The sequence below is a fragment of the Sparus aurata genome, chromosome 7, assembly GCF_900880675.1.
Source record: "Sparus aurata chromosome 7, fSpaAur1.1, whole genome shotgun sequence".
In the NCBI taxonomy this organism is placed as follows: Eukaryota; Metazoa; Chordata; class Actinopteri; order Spariformes; family Sparidae; genus Sparus; species Sparus aurata.
Window position 1 is genome coordinate 13,467,294 of NC_044193.1, and position 13,500 is coordinate 13,480,793.

The 13,500-nt window shown below is 39.3% G+C and overlaps 1 long non-coding RNA gene across 1 annotated transcript in view; it reads right to left on the minus strand.

Annotated features, from left to right (window-relative positions):
- Positions 1-1,311: 1,311 nt before the first annotated feature.
- Positions 1,312-13,500, minus strand: part of LOC115585419 (uncharacterized) — a 44,211-nt gene continuing 32,022 nt past the window's right edge. Inside the window, exons 2-3 of the long non-coding RNA XR_003984704.1 lie at positions 1,686-1,773; positions 1,312-1,596 (exon numbers count right to left, since the gene is read on the minus strand). This is a non-coding gene — a long non-coding RNA (uncharacterized LOC115585419). The remainder of the gene's footprint in view (positions 1,597-1,685; positions 1,774-13,500) is intronic.

Genomic DNA, 13,500 nt, shown 5'->3' on the forward strand with positions numbered 1-13,500 from the left:
AGGGCTTCAAAACGAAAAAGCAGTTTTCTTTGTCTTTGTGTAACAAAATGAGCAGTTTTGAAGAAGAAAATGAAAATGCAATTTGGATGATTTATTACTAATATTATTTATGAGTCAAAAATGCAGCTCTGACTTTGAAATGAAAAAGCATTTCTACTAATGCATTTTAATTTTCAAATTTGACATTTCAAATTGAATTTTGGTACCTATTTGCTGGGCCATCTTTTGAATATTAAATCTTAAATGTCCTTTTCTTTATCATTTGAATTAAGTTACAAAATGAGCAGTCTTGAAGAAGAAAATGAAAATGCGATTTGGATGATTTATTACTAATTTTATTTATGAGTCAAAAAATGCAGCTCTGACTTTGAAATGAAAAAGCATTTCTGCTAATGCATTTTAATTTTCAAATTTGACATTTCAAATTGAATTTTGGTACCTATTTGCTGGGCCATCTTTTGAATATTAAATCTTAAATGTCCTTTTCTTTATCATTTGAATTAAGTTACAAAATGAGCAGTCTTGAAGAAGAAAATGAAAATGCAATTTGGATGATTTATTACTAATTTTATTTATGAGTCAAAAAATGCAGCTACATTCTTAAAATGAAAAAGCATTTCTGTAAATGCATTTTAATTTGAATTATGGTACAAATTCGCTTCCATACTTTGGTATTTTTTACTCTGCAACAGACATAACTAATGAATGACCAAATATACTACCAATAAAATGATCAAAGGGCTACAATGAGAATATTAAAGAGCTGCAGGCTGCCAGTCGAATAAGTCTACTGTGAGGGCCAACATTTATGTTTTTACTACAGAGGGTTATAAAATCCTTTTGATTATTTGCTTTTATGAAAAAACTGTCAAATTTATTTTGTCTACTATTGACTCTAAAAGTTACTTACTGTAAAAACCCTGCAATTTCTTTGTGTAATGTATAAGCCAACGTTACAGTTTGACTGTTTACCCTGATAACAGACACGTAGAGTGCAGAACGTAGAACACTTTACAAATGCATTACAAATGCATACACTTAACAGGACATATAGCCCCAACAAGGATAATCCATCACTTTTGATCACCCTTTTACCCCCTATTTTACACTATTTTACACCATATTTTCACTAAAAGAACCTGAAAGTATCCTGTCAATTGACGTGATCAAACTCTTGGTGAACCTGGACTTTGATTTTAAGTTTTTGTCTGAACCAGGCCCGGTCTGGTGGGTCAGGGTTTTGGTTCCAGTTTCTAGGGGACACGACTTTGGTGTTGTTGATGGCAATTACAGCCCCATTTCTCTCAACATTTCCCACTTATTCACTCTTTGCCTTCTTTTCCTCATCCATCAGGAATGTATCGAAAGTGAGGATGATTTTGTGACATTATAGAAAAAAGGAGAGAGTGGTGGAAACCTGAATGATCACTCACATGTGAGCATAGGCTGAGGGGATGGCCAGTGGGAACAGGGTTAAGGTCATGCCCAGGTCACTGATGGCCAAGTTAACCACAAAGAACTCTGCTGGCTTCAAGGAAGACTTCTTTCTATAGGCCACGAACAGCAGGATCCCATTCCCCAATACAGACAGCACACCTGGATGACAAAGAGATATAAGGACTGTTGGATTTGAATGAACAGATTAAGTAAAGTTAGAGAAAAAATAAACCAAAAAGATGGCTTACCAAAAATGGTGTAGAGAGTGGCCATGAGGAAGTCATTGTCTTTGGATATTCTGGACACGAGCAGAAATGTTTCGGAGGCATTTCCCATCTAGAAGAGGAAGAGAAAAACAGACAGGGGAAAAGGGAGCGGGAGAAAAAGTTATGTTTTTCACCTTCAGGCAACTTAATAAATGAGCAAATACAACTTTCTAAAATTAACATCCTCTTTACCTCAGAGAGGGGAAAACACATAGTGACTGGCTCAGACCAAAGCTAGTTGTAACAATGTCGCAAAACCAAGTGACAATAATAAACACAGTTTAGTGAGTGTCAAAAATCCTGTACATCTCTGTCTTCAGTGACTCTGTGATCAATGATGGAATCTCTTCCTACAAGTGAAAAATAGACTTCAAAACAGCTCTCCTCCCGGCCAGTTTGATACAGTCTTGTCAGGGTTCAACAAAAAGGAGCCCAAAGGCAAGATACAAAAAAGGCAGGCAGCTAAAGGAAGAAAAATGGTGAGCTTTATTGAATAAAGCTGTAAACCAGAGTCCATTAAATACAAAATACAAAGTCCAAGCACAAAAACTGGTAACAAAGAGAGAGGAAGACGAGGACCTAGTACACAAGAGCTGATTAACAGACAGGACACAGGTGAAACACAGAAAAAGGGTGGGGAAATAGACAAAAGGAGGAAATAGCAAGTGAAACATGACACATGAAGGCAGAACTTCAAAATAAAACAGGAAATAACTGAACCACAAATTCAAACCACGACTAGTTCCATGAGCAGCTCCGGCACCAAGCGGGTATTTGCATTCACAGCATGACCTGCCGCCACGACAGTATGCACTGTGGCCAAGAGGAGCTGCTGAGGCAATCTTTTTAAAGGAATTTATGGGCGGAGATAACATGAAAATGTATTCATAGCCTTTCTATTTACTCAATGACTTCACCTCATCTTACAGATTAAAGGCAGCCAACAAAGGTAAGAGACAAGTTGAGTCACCTGAGGGGAAGAGTTGAGCTTCTTGTGGATAAATCCATATTAGCATAAACTCGGGAGATTATCTTCAAAGAGAACCAGAGGTGAGGAAATCATTTTTTTATCATGCTCCGCGGACTTTCTATTAGAATTGTATTTGGCCTCAGTGCATGTAGCCGAGCTCGTAAGCAGATCAAATCCCGCACAGTTGTGTGTGAAAAATGCTTTCTTGTCTTTGCAGGTGTGTGTTTATGGGGTTTTGGTGATTTACGTCAATCTTTTACTGTGGAGTCGAAATAAATTATTTTCTTTTGTCATTCATCAAAAATGACTACAATTCCCTTTCAAATGATATCAAACAGCATGAAACAGCTTCATAATGCAATTCAATTATTTCCTTACAATTACCCCAAAGTGTTATCTCCACACTTGTGCTTCCTGCATCAGTTCACATTTGTCTTGTTTTGCTAGATGTGAAAATCATTATTGTTGCATTATTGCTGCATTCTTGCAGCAGCCTTTCACAGTTTCCCAGAAAACGCCTCGTCTTGTGATGTTATTTTGTCTCCTTGTCGAATGCTGTTGTACACACAATTTTTGAAATTATGATGAAAGAAAGCAACGACCTGAAATGTGTTGGTCTGACTATAAAATTGGTCTGTACTAAAATGATTGCGTGTTGATCACTTTAGACAAAACCAGATGGGACGCTGTGTAAAATTAAATAAAAACAGGATGCAATAGTTTGCAAACAAACTGTGTTAACCGACAACAGTTTTAAAAGGCTTTCTCAACCCCAGAAATAACCTTTATATAATCATGTATTCAACACAAATTATGGTGGCTTCAAATTCAGAATAAGTATAGTATTACAAATAGTCAATGAAGGTGATGAGGTAAAACATGAAACATATAGTCTTTGTATAGTTTTCAGTTGAGTATATGTCAAAAAGGGATGCACGAATAATCACATTCTCTTTTATTTACATTTTACGCAGCTTCCTAACTTCTTTGGAATTGAAGCTGTAGGTGAAGTTGTTGTGCCGCAGAGCTCTGCTTCCCTTGTAAAATGTTCCCAAGGATGTTCACTGGGGCAGAGGTCTGGTGAGGAGAGAACAGAGGGGATACGATGGTGCTGTATTGGGCCCTGAGCGGAGCTAACATGTCACACCAGACAATGAGCACAACGGTGAGTTCCACAAATGGATGAAAGATTCACCGTTTGCTAACTAAGAATCCACTGCAGCCGTGATAAGGGTGTAGATATAATGACGAAAAGTGAGTGTGATATGAGAATGTGCTGGGGTAGTAAATAAACAGATGTATTTGTGTGTGTGTATTCACATGTAAATGAATAATTACTGCAGGCAAAGTGTGTGGATGCATAAAGCATAAAAAATACCTCCTAGGACTTTCTTTTCTCTGGTTTTATTCAGAATGAGACAAGTGTGGTCCTCAGCGCTTATCGTGAAGATGCTGGGAGCTAATGGTGTTATTAAGTATTGAAGCACTGTTAGCTTAATATACTAAAGAGTTGTTATTTTTTCTTATCATGTAGAATCATTACTGACTCATTACATTGCATGCATTGATGCCCTTACATTTGCAACATTATGTAACTTTTTTATTTTAAATTAACAGCTTCAAAGTTGTTGATTAAGTTGTTGATTGTACAGTGTCAGGAAATAGGGTGAATGTTGTCTCTGTCCCAGCCACGGTGCCTTTCGCTAATTTCTACATAATGTTGCTTTAAATATACACAAACGTTATCTAAAGTTCAGAAGTTTGGTTGCATTTTGGTATATTTCTGTTACACAATTCCCTGATACAGTAAACATTATGCTGCTGTTCCGATACTCCACATGACTTGTGTAGGCTGCAAGGTCATCCATCTTTATAACCTGCAATCGCACATCCCCCACGCTAACCTGCAGGAAACTTCAGCCTTCTGCCTCTTTTTCTCCTCTTACTTTTCTTTGCACATATTTATTGCCCTTTTGGTAACTCAGTAGCTCCAGAAGGACATTTAATATTCTAAAGTGAAATTAAATAAAATATTACCTTGACTTTCACCCCCCTCTCTGTCCCTGAACATGAAATTCAAATTCCCAAATGGAATTACTTTAAATGTAGTTGTTTTTGGTAAATAATGGAGGGAAATGATTTCTATGTGCTTCATTTATGGGACAATTTATATGCAGATCAAAAGAACTGGAATCCAAGGTGAATTTCTTTTCAGGTTTTTCAGGATTGTTTTCAGCCTTGTAAGACTTCACCTCACGGTGGGCTTATCAGCTAGTCTTTCTAATCTTTTCAATTGATCAATCCCCTCACCTAGGAGAGGGTTCCAGGATGTATCCTCAGCAATAACATCTTTACGTTTTTCCATACATTTAAAATTACTGAAGGGGATTTTAGACTCAGTCTTCATGTTATTTCATGTGTTTTCCCTTCATGACAGCTCTTTGCTTGAGACATGAGCTTAGTCATGCATATTGCTGAGCTTAGGGAACCAATTTTAAATCAATTGTACAATTTAAAAAAGGATCAAAATCAATGCAGCACATCTAGAGATTGTGTGTCTTTTATTTATTCCCTGAGTACTTCTTCCATCCTTGAGCCACTAGCATTAGGCAGAGATGTGGAGCGAGATACAAGATCTCGCTTCTTTCTAACACCACATTCCCACACCTTTTTCATGTTTGAACTGGTTGTGTTCAGCCCCAACTGATTTCAACTCAAGTCACATGAAGTGATGCAATTTATCCGAGTTTTATCTCAACCAGGAGCCACCAAAGGCCTAACACTATCCCTTCGACGTGTAAAATCAGTGGTGATCCTCTTTTTGTTTAAAGTGTTTTTTATTGAAAGGACCTGGACTGGAACCCTGGGCCACTGCAGTTAGGACAATGCTTCTGTGCACTGCATTTCAACATTTCAAGCAGTGTTTGTAGCGACAAAAAACTGGGTGTTTAAAAGGAGACATCTCCAGCTCTGTTTATGTTAACAAAAGTAGTAGGTAACCATCATTTTCTAACCCTACCCTGTCATGGTTTTGTTTAATGGTATATGTACCTCCTGTCTTATTTTGGTAGATGCATCACCGTGTGTCATGTTTTACTATCTACTTCCTGTCATTGTCTATTTTCTCACCTTTTTTGATTGCCCTATAAGTTTCACTTGTCTCTTATTAGTATTCCCTACCTTGTGTAAGTCCTTGTCTCTCCCTCTCCTTTTGTCATTTTGTTCCCATTGTCTCATGTTGCTCCTTGTGTTTTCTGCCCTTGTGGTTTTGGTTCCAGCCTCTGTGCCAGAGCTTCTGGTTTGTACTTATTCTGGTTTTTCTATTTCTCTTTGTTTGATTTTGGATTTGGCCCAGACTTTTTATTGTCAATTTTGTTGCTTATAATTTGGATTTGAATTTTGGACAACAGCTTCCTTTTGTTTTGTTTCTTTTTGTTCTAAGCCTGCTTGCCATTGTGTGTCTTGTGTTTGGGTCCTCATCATTTTTGCTAACTTTAATAGTAGGAAGTGACCAAAAGTGAGGGGAAAAACAGGTTCAGAACACACAGGAAAGTAAGTAATGGAACACAGTTGAGCAGCAAAAAGGGCATAAAAACAGACAAATAGAGGAAGTGGAAAGTAAAACTGCCAAAATAAAACAGGATATAACTTAACCAAAAATCTGTACTGTGATATAACCAAGTGGCTTTTGTGTCTAAATCTAACCCTAATTATAAGCACAGTGCTATCACAACATAGAATTGAAACTAAATCTGAAAAAATTTTAAGTTTCAACAGCTGAGGTTTGCAGAAAAGTGCATTCCCATTGGGTACGAGTTGCCATAATTTGAACAGAGAGGAACATCTTGGTGTCAGCAGTTCTTGCTATATCTTAGAGAGGTATCTGACAAAAACAGACTTAAAATGGCTGTGGCTCAGGGGCAGAGGCAGCGTCTTGTTATCAGAAGGATATCAAAGTGTTCTTGGGCAATATTCTGAACCCCTTACTGCTCCTGATGTGCTGGTCGGCACCTTGCATGGCAGCCACCAGCATCAGTGTATGAATGTATGTACGAATTACTGTAAGTCGCTTTGGACAAAAGTGTCTGCTAAACGACCTAAAATGTGAATGTTAATGACTATGTGTTTGCATGCATGTCTACGTCTATACACCATGGCCACTTCCCCTTCTACTGTATGCTCTCCTCTCAGTAATGTCAGGGATACAAGGGGCAAGACTGGATTAACTGTCTGCCTGAGAGGATGAAATCAAGAAGGAAAATGAGAGAGCGACAGAGGAGGGAGGCAGGGTTAGAAGGAGAAACCTTTGCTCAGCCCCATTGGACTGACAGGGGCGAAGAAGTACTTTACAGAGTGAGGGGAAGCTATAAAGTCTCTGCCAGCATATAGCTGAATGATGGAATTTGGACTAATCATTGTAGAATACGTCTGACAACTTAAGCCTCGCTGTCATACAAACAGAACTTGCAGTCTTCATACAAACAGACACAGGCAGACAGAAAGGAACAGGAAGAGAGGGCAAAATTGTCAAGGAGAAAGAAGGAACCGGATTTAAAGAATGATGCGCTAAAACGAATCAGCGAGGACAAGTGAAGGATGAGAGAAATCCTATAACTGAAACTGTCATGAGCATGGGATTGAAAGCAGAATGATGGAGATTAAACATAAGACGAATGGGACAATGGGGGCAATACAGTGATACTGTAAACATTCTCCCTGCACCCACTTATCATTGAACACCCTTGTGAAGTGCTAAGAGAATCAGAGCGGGTTACAAACAAGAGTGTATTTTCTCTTAAACATATTCAGGATACAGATTACTGTATTTTACACATACACTCACCCCTTGAGTCTCCAGTACTGCAGTGTTTGATTTTCCCATATAAATTCCAACCAGACAACACCTTCACTGTCAGACTGATCTTCTTCTTTCACACACAAAAGAAGCTCCCTGGATTATTTTCCAATCCTCCTTCCCCTCGTCTTCAATAATATAGAGCACAACTTCTAATGACAGAGAGCAGCAATGGAATTGAACTAGCAAATACATTTTAAATCATAGGTCTCCAGCTTGGGAATTGCAAATGATTGTGAGTGATACAGAAATGATTGTATGTGCAAGTTTTTTTTTTTTTTTTTACAACTTAAACTTAAACTTATAACTTAGTTATTTATATCAGCAACCAATCATACCCTCATTTCACATTAAAACAATCATTTATCTGGCCTGACAGACAAAAAGTGATGTCACGATGGCAGAGAAGGGTGGACCCAAATGCTGGACAAAGCAGGCAGGATGAAGTTTTATTCAGGATCATGGATATACAGGGAACAGGCAAACTCAACGGCAGGAAAAGGAAAAGGTAAAGTCAACGGACGGCTCAACAAAGACTGAACTAAAAACTGGACTTAAACACAAACTAAACTAACGAAGGGATGAGGTGAAGGTGGAGAGAATCAGAGAAACACAGGTAAAGGTAATGAGTGAAAAGAGATGAGCTAAAGAAGGAGATGAAGTGCAATGTAATACTATGAACATGTCCATACTTCACAATATTTATTCACATGAAATTTAGCAAAAAGGGAATCGTACTTTCATGTTGGCTGTTACCGATCATTAAGGTTTGCTCAAAGGTGAACACTTTCAACAAAATATTCAAAGCACACTTGCAACCCCGTCTCCTGCAAAGTACATCTACAACAACAACTAAATATTAACACTAATCTGCTGGCTGAATATGAGAAATGCAATTGCAAACTTTTATCTTTGATGTCTGTGACCCGGGTTGATAAACATCTCCATGTGGATATGAAAATATGGTTTAAAATATTCAATGAATATCAAAACCTCCATTGCTTCAAGTCAGAGGGGACTTTTTCAGTATGTAACCAGGACCACAATCTTTTTTCTGAGCTCAATCAGGTGCCCTGAGCTGCCCAAACACAACTTACAAAGGGAATCATGCATTTGTTAAGATATTGTGTGGAGAAAATTATTAGGAGTCAGGGTTGCATCGGGATCCACACACCTTGCTTTTAACACATGGCTCCAAGGCAGGCGTTTTTACTGCAGAGCACATAGGGAGGTGACGAGCAACTGTGCCTGTGTGCTGTCATCAAACCAGAGGCCACCATCCGTGACTACTGTGTGTACTTCTCTTAACCGACCAAACATTATGTCAAACACCTCCCTTTGGCTACAGCCATCCACAAAGCTGGCCTGAGGTAAGGACACAGTCTCAGTGGGTGAGCTCATTCTATGTGTGGTTGAGTTTAGGCCTAAAAAAAAAAAAAAAAAAAAAAAAAAAAAAAGGAAATCAGCCCAGTCGCTATAATCTTTGCAGAAGAAGCTTCTGCAAACAAGTTTATGAACTGATCTCTATATCTGGAGGTGGAGTTCAGCAAGGCGAGAAGGCTGCCAAGCCGGTGACCATAATTTGAGACTTAATTTCAACACTTGTAAATGTGAAACCACTGGTTATTCGGTGAGCGAGCATTTCCAGCTGTGTTTGTGGGAACCAAAGCGGAGATTGTTAGCTAACCAGATATTTTCCCATAATGCTAACCAGGCCATAAACACAGCGTTCCAATCTATTAAAACTTGGGTTGTAAAAAATGTTTATTGGACAAGAAGTAACAGTTCACAATATTTAATAAAGATCACAATGTTTCTTTTACCTCAACAAAGTTCCGATGCTTGCCCAAACATGATCATTGAAAAAAATGATTTTGTTCTTCCACAGCATGGCATGTGGAGATTCGACTGATCTGAGATAAAACAGAGTGGAATAAATGCTCCTATAAGCGCAACATTTTGTTACACTGTCATGGATTTGGACCGAATCTCATTTTTGATTATTTCTCCATGTGTCATTTCTCTGCCACATTAAGATGAGACGTTGTGTGTGATCTGATGTTGTAATGCTGATCATCTGATTCATTGCCAGAAGGCATCACTCAACCAGATGGAATAGATCCTCTTTGATCAAAGCCCATGACTGAGCATTCGTATTTCTTTTATAAGCAGAAGTCCTATCTCCAATATGCAGCAGGCATACAGAAGTAATTGTTGTATAATGTTACCAGATAGCGGTGCTGAAGAAACAATAACTTAGAGTTTCCATTGTAACTTGGAATACAGTGGCGTACAAACACAACTCTTTTTAACTGAATATTGTTAGCTCATAGCTTTACACTGTCATAAATCTTACAGCACAATTTATTGTCACTATGCTGCAGGGTTGTACAAGGATTGTAAGTTGTAGTCCTCTGGAGTAGAGTGGAGTACAGAGAAAGAGTCTCACAGTCTGAGGAAAGAAGCTGCCTCCTAGGCCCCTTCCCTCAACCTCTCAGCCCTACCCTTCCATCTGGGCTGGATAATTCATAGAATTAAAAGAAAGAGTAAGAGTTCTTGCTGTGAGACTAAACCAGACGGCACATTGTTTCAATACCTCTTCACAATGATCCTCCAAACTTAAAATATGTTTCTGCACGTCAAGATGTTCACAAAGGCACCAGGGGCCATCATCACAAAATGAAATGAATTCTTGTAGCTTCTTTAAGAAATAACCCAATGGATGTTGTTTTTTGTGTGTGTGTGTGCATGGATTCAAAAGGCAGAGGGAGTTCAGAGCTACATGGCCAAAACAGCAAAGATCTGCCTCTCCTTTGCTGATGATACTCGTTTCTGGAACAACCACTGTGCTCACAAGAAGAGGCTCTAAGCTCAACCAGTCCTCACAATACCGAACCTGACCCGTAAAAATGTGAATTTGACAAGATAGGTGTTATATAATCAGATTCTGATAAAGCTGAGCAACTGCGGGTTCTATCAGCTCTGAGGTGGGAAATGGTTTTCTGACCAAGTGCAGGTGTTACATTACTCAAGCATGGATTTGATTTTCAAGTCTGAAGACAGAAAGACTTTGGCAGATGATCTGTACCTGGACAAAACATGACTGCAGATATTAGTCAATCTACAGCAGAGGGGTGTTAACTGTAAATGAGAGAGTACGCACACTCCCCGGCGAGAGCAAGTTCTCTGTTTTATGCAGAGCCGGGCACTCACTGAGCCATTACACGTCTAGTTAGACTCATGAATAATGAGTCAAAATCTACAGTGACCTAAACTGGGCTTGAAGTAAGATCCAGCCCTCTGGAGGGGTAAACACACATTGCTCTCCAAATCGGCTCATTTGAAGGTGCAAGTGAGCCTGATCTTCACTGTTTGATAAGCACGCTGTACACTGTGACAGGGGAGCGGATATCACGCAAGTTATTTTGTTTCCCAATACTAGAGAGACGAACAGGTGAAGAGGAGAACAGAAACAAGCTGCGAGGGATGCATCTTTCAACAGCTGAGCGGAGTCTGGGCTGAAAGAAAGGATACAGTGGGAACCAATTATAATAAATAAGCATGATTATGTAAACAGGACATGAGTGATTATCTCGCTTCCCCCAGATATTGCTGATGAGAAAGATGCAGAAGACTGAAAATATCTTTTTTATTTCCCCTCTCCTATTTCCTCTCTAACCTTTTATTATTTTTCTCTTCCTCAGTCTTCGGCAATCAAAACCCATTTCTCATCCCCAACTCTGTCACCCAGGAGGCTGATGCATGTTTTTGCTATCCTGTAGCAAAGACGAAAATAGCCACTCCTCGGGACTCCTTCACAGCAGGTGACACAGCAAGTCATTTCGGTTTTTTGAATGGTGACCTGAGCTCACAGGGCGGCACAACACTGTAAGAGTTTGTAGAACCAAATAATAAGAGTGTAATGAATATCCTCACAGTAAGTGACACAGCCAGTCTACTACAGTCTGTTTTCGAAATTGTAACATTGCCAGTTAGCGTCGGCTTCATCAATTACGTGCGCCCATTTTTGATGATGAAGTGTAATGTGAACTGCCCAAAACGGCCTCTATTAAAGCTTGCTCCCTTCATTCCTCAACTCAGCTCCTCCTGTCACAAGTTGGTACTTCGTCAGTGAGGGAACGAAAAAGGAGGAAAAGTGAAAATGCTCCACCCCATCTCCCTTCTCGCCTTCCACCGCCCCCATGTTCTCATCTTTCACCCCTCTGTTCTCCCTAAGGGTATTCATTTGTCTAGCCACCCATTTTAATCTTCTTTCTCCAGCAAACTTTCCTTTTCTCTATTTTCTTTCCCCAGTTTTATTTCTTCTGCCCTGGTGGCAGAGTACACAGTTTTGCCTTTCGCAATGCCTCAAGAGTGTATGTACGTCTCAGTCTATCTGCTTGTTTGATGGACCCGAGAGCTCAGCACACCACAAATGACATAAAACCACATGCATGTAGACAAAGACCAAAAAAACAAAAAAAAAAATCTTCACCAGTTTGACAACACATCATGTCAAAAAAACGGTACAAATAGAGAAAACGGGGGCCATCAAAAGGGATGCACACCCATACACAGCTGGAGCCTAGCCTCGGGGAAGTGTGCATTCCAATTTAACATAGTTACCAAACCGTGTCGTTACAATATTGCACGGCACATGCACGCCCAAAAAAGGTATTTTCTCCTCAGCTGACAATGTGAGAAAAACCGCGTAAAATGGTTGATTTTCTTTTTCATCTCATTTGCTTTGATTTATTCGATCCAATAACATTTAAAAGATCTAATCTAAAAGAGCCGTCATCTTGTTAGCTGAAGGCTTAGCCAGCACAAACTGTATATATAACCTGCCTACGGATAGCCTACTTTAAAAATGTACTTGTAAGTGATTTTTTCATCTGAGCTACTTTAACTGAGCGATTTGTGGGTGGCTGTAAATCAAATTTCAGGCTTGGTCGTTATCAGTCCCCAAAACTTCATAGTGTGCCTTTAAATATAAGTTTCAAATTGGAAATTTCAAAGGACTCAGGGGCCAAACCATCTCTTACATACAGTATATAGAAAAATAATAAAATTTGATCTTGTTAGAACGAGACAAATTGTTCCAGCAATTGAAAACCTCTGTATCTATTTAACAATGAAAAACGACACCCCAACAGTGTCCACCTGCTTAATAAGCCAAAAAAACCACACATTTTCACTTCTGTCAGGCTAGTTTATCTTCTTTATTGTTTGGTTGCTGCAATGCTATTTGGATTCCTGTGTTGCTTACTGAAAAATGTAAAAAGTTGCATTTTTCTAACAAGAGTGCCTTTTTATCCATCTGTCTATCTTCTACAAGGTTACAGGGTCAGTGTAATACGGATTTGAAAGATAATTTTTTTTCCGTGCATATTCAAGAAAGAAACCCCGGGAGGGAAACCAGGAAACCTGTCAATATATCTCAGCAATCCGATGGATCCTTCAGATAACCTGAAGATCATATTTCTTGTACACATTTAACCCATCGCTGACGCGCCTTCTGTAATTCACCTCATGAAAAGAGGGGCGACCGACTGCATGTCAATCTCATGAATACCAATGTGGCGTTATCTCGCTTTGCCTCAACGGTTGAACAGGTAGAAAATGACCTGACAAAATGGGCCTTAAATAATTGAAGATGTGAGCATGAGCAGAGTGTCAACGAGGTTCCCCTCTCAGTCGACGTGAAGGAACATGGAGATAATAGCGATTACGTAACTGTGCCTGTGAGTACAGGGCCAAGAAATACTGGCAAATGCATTTTCATTTTGAGTCTTAGATTACTATGCTTCCAGTCAGAGGGAGGGTTGCGTGTTAGCTTCCTCGTCTTCTTCAAACACTCTTCTCATCTTCCACTCATCCAAGCATTTAGCCAACATCTCCCCTTTTAATCCTAACATTTACCCTGGTTTACATAAATCACGTGTTGGAGTCATCTCTTGCACTCCCCACAC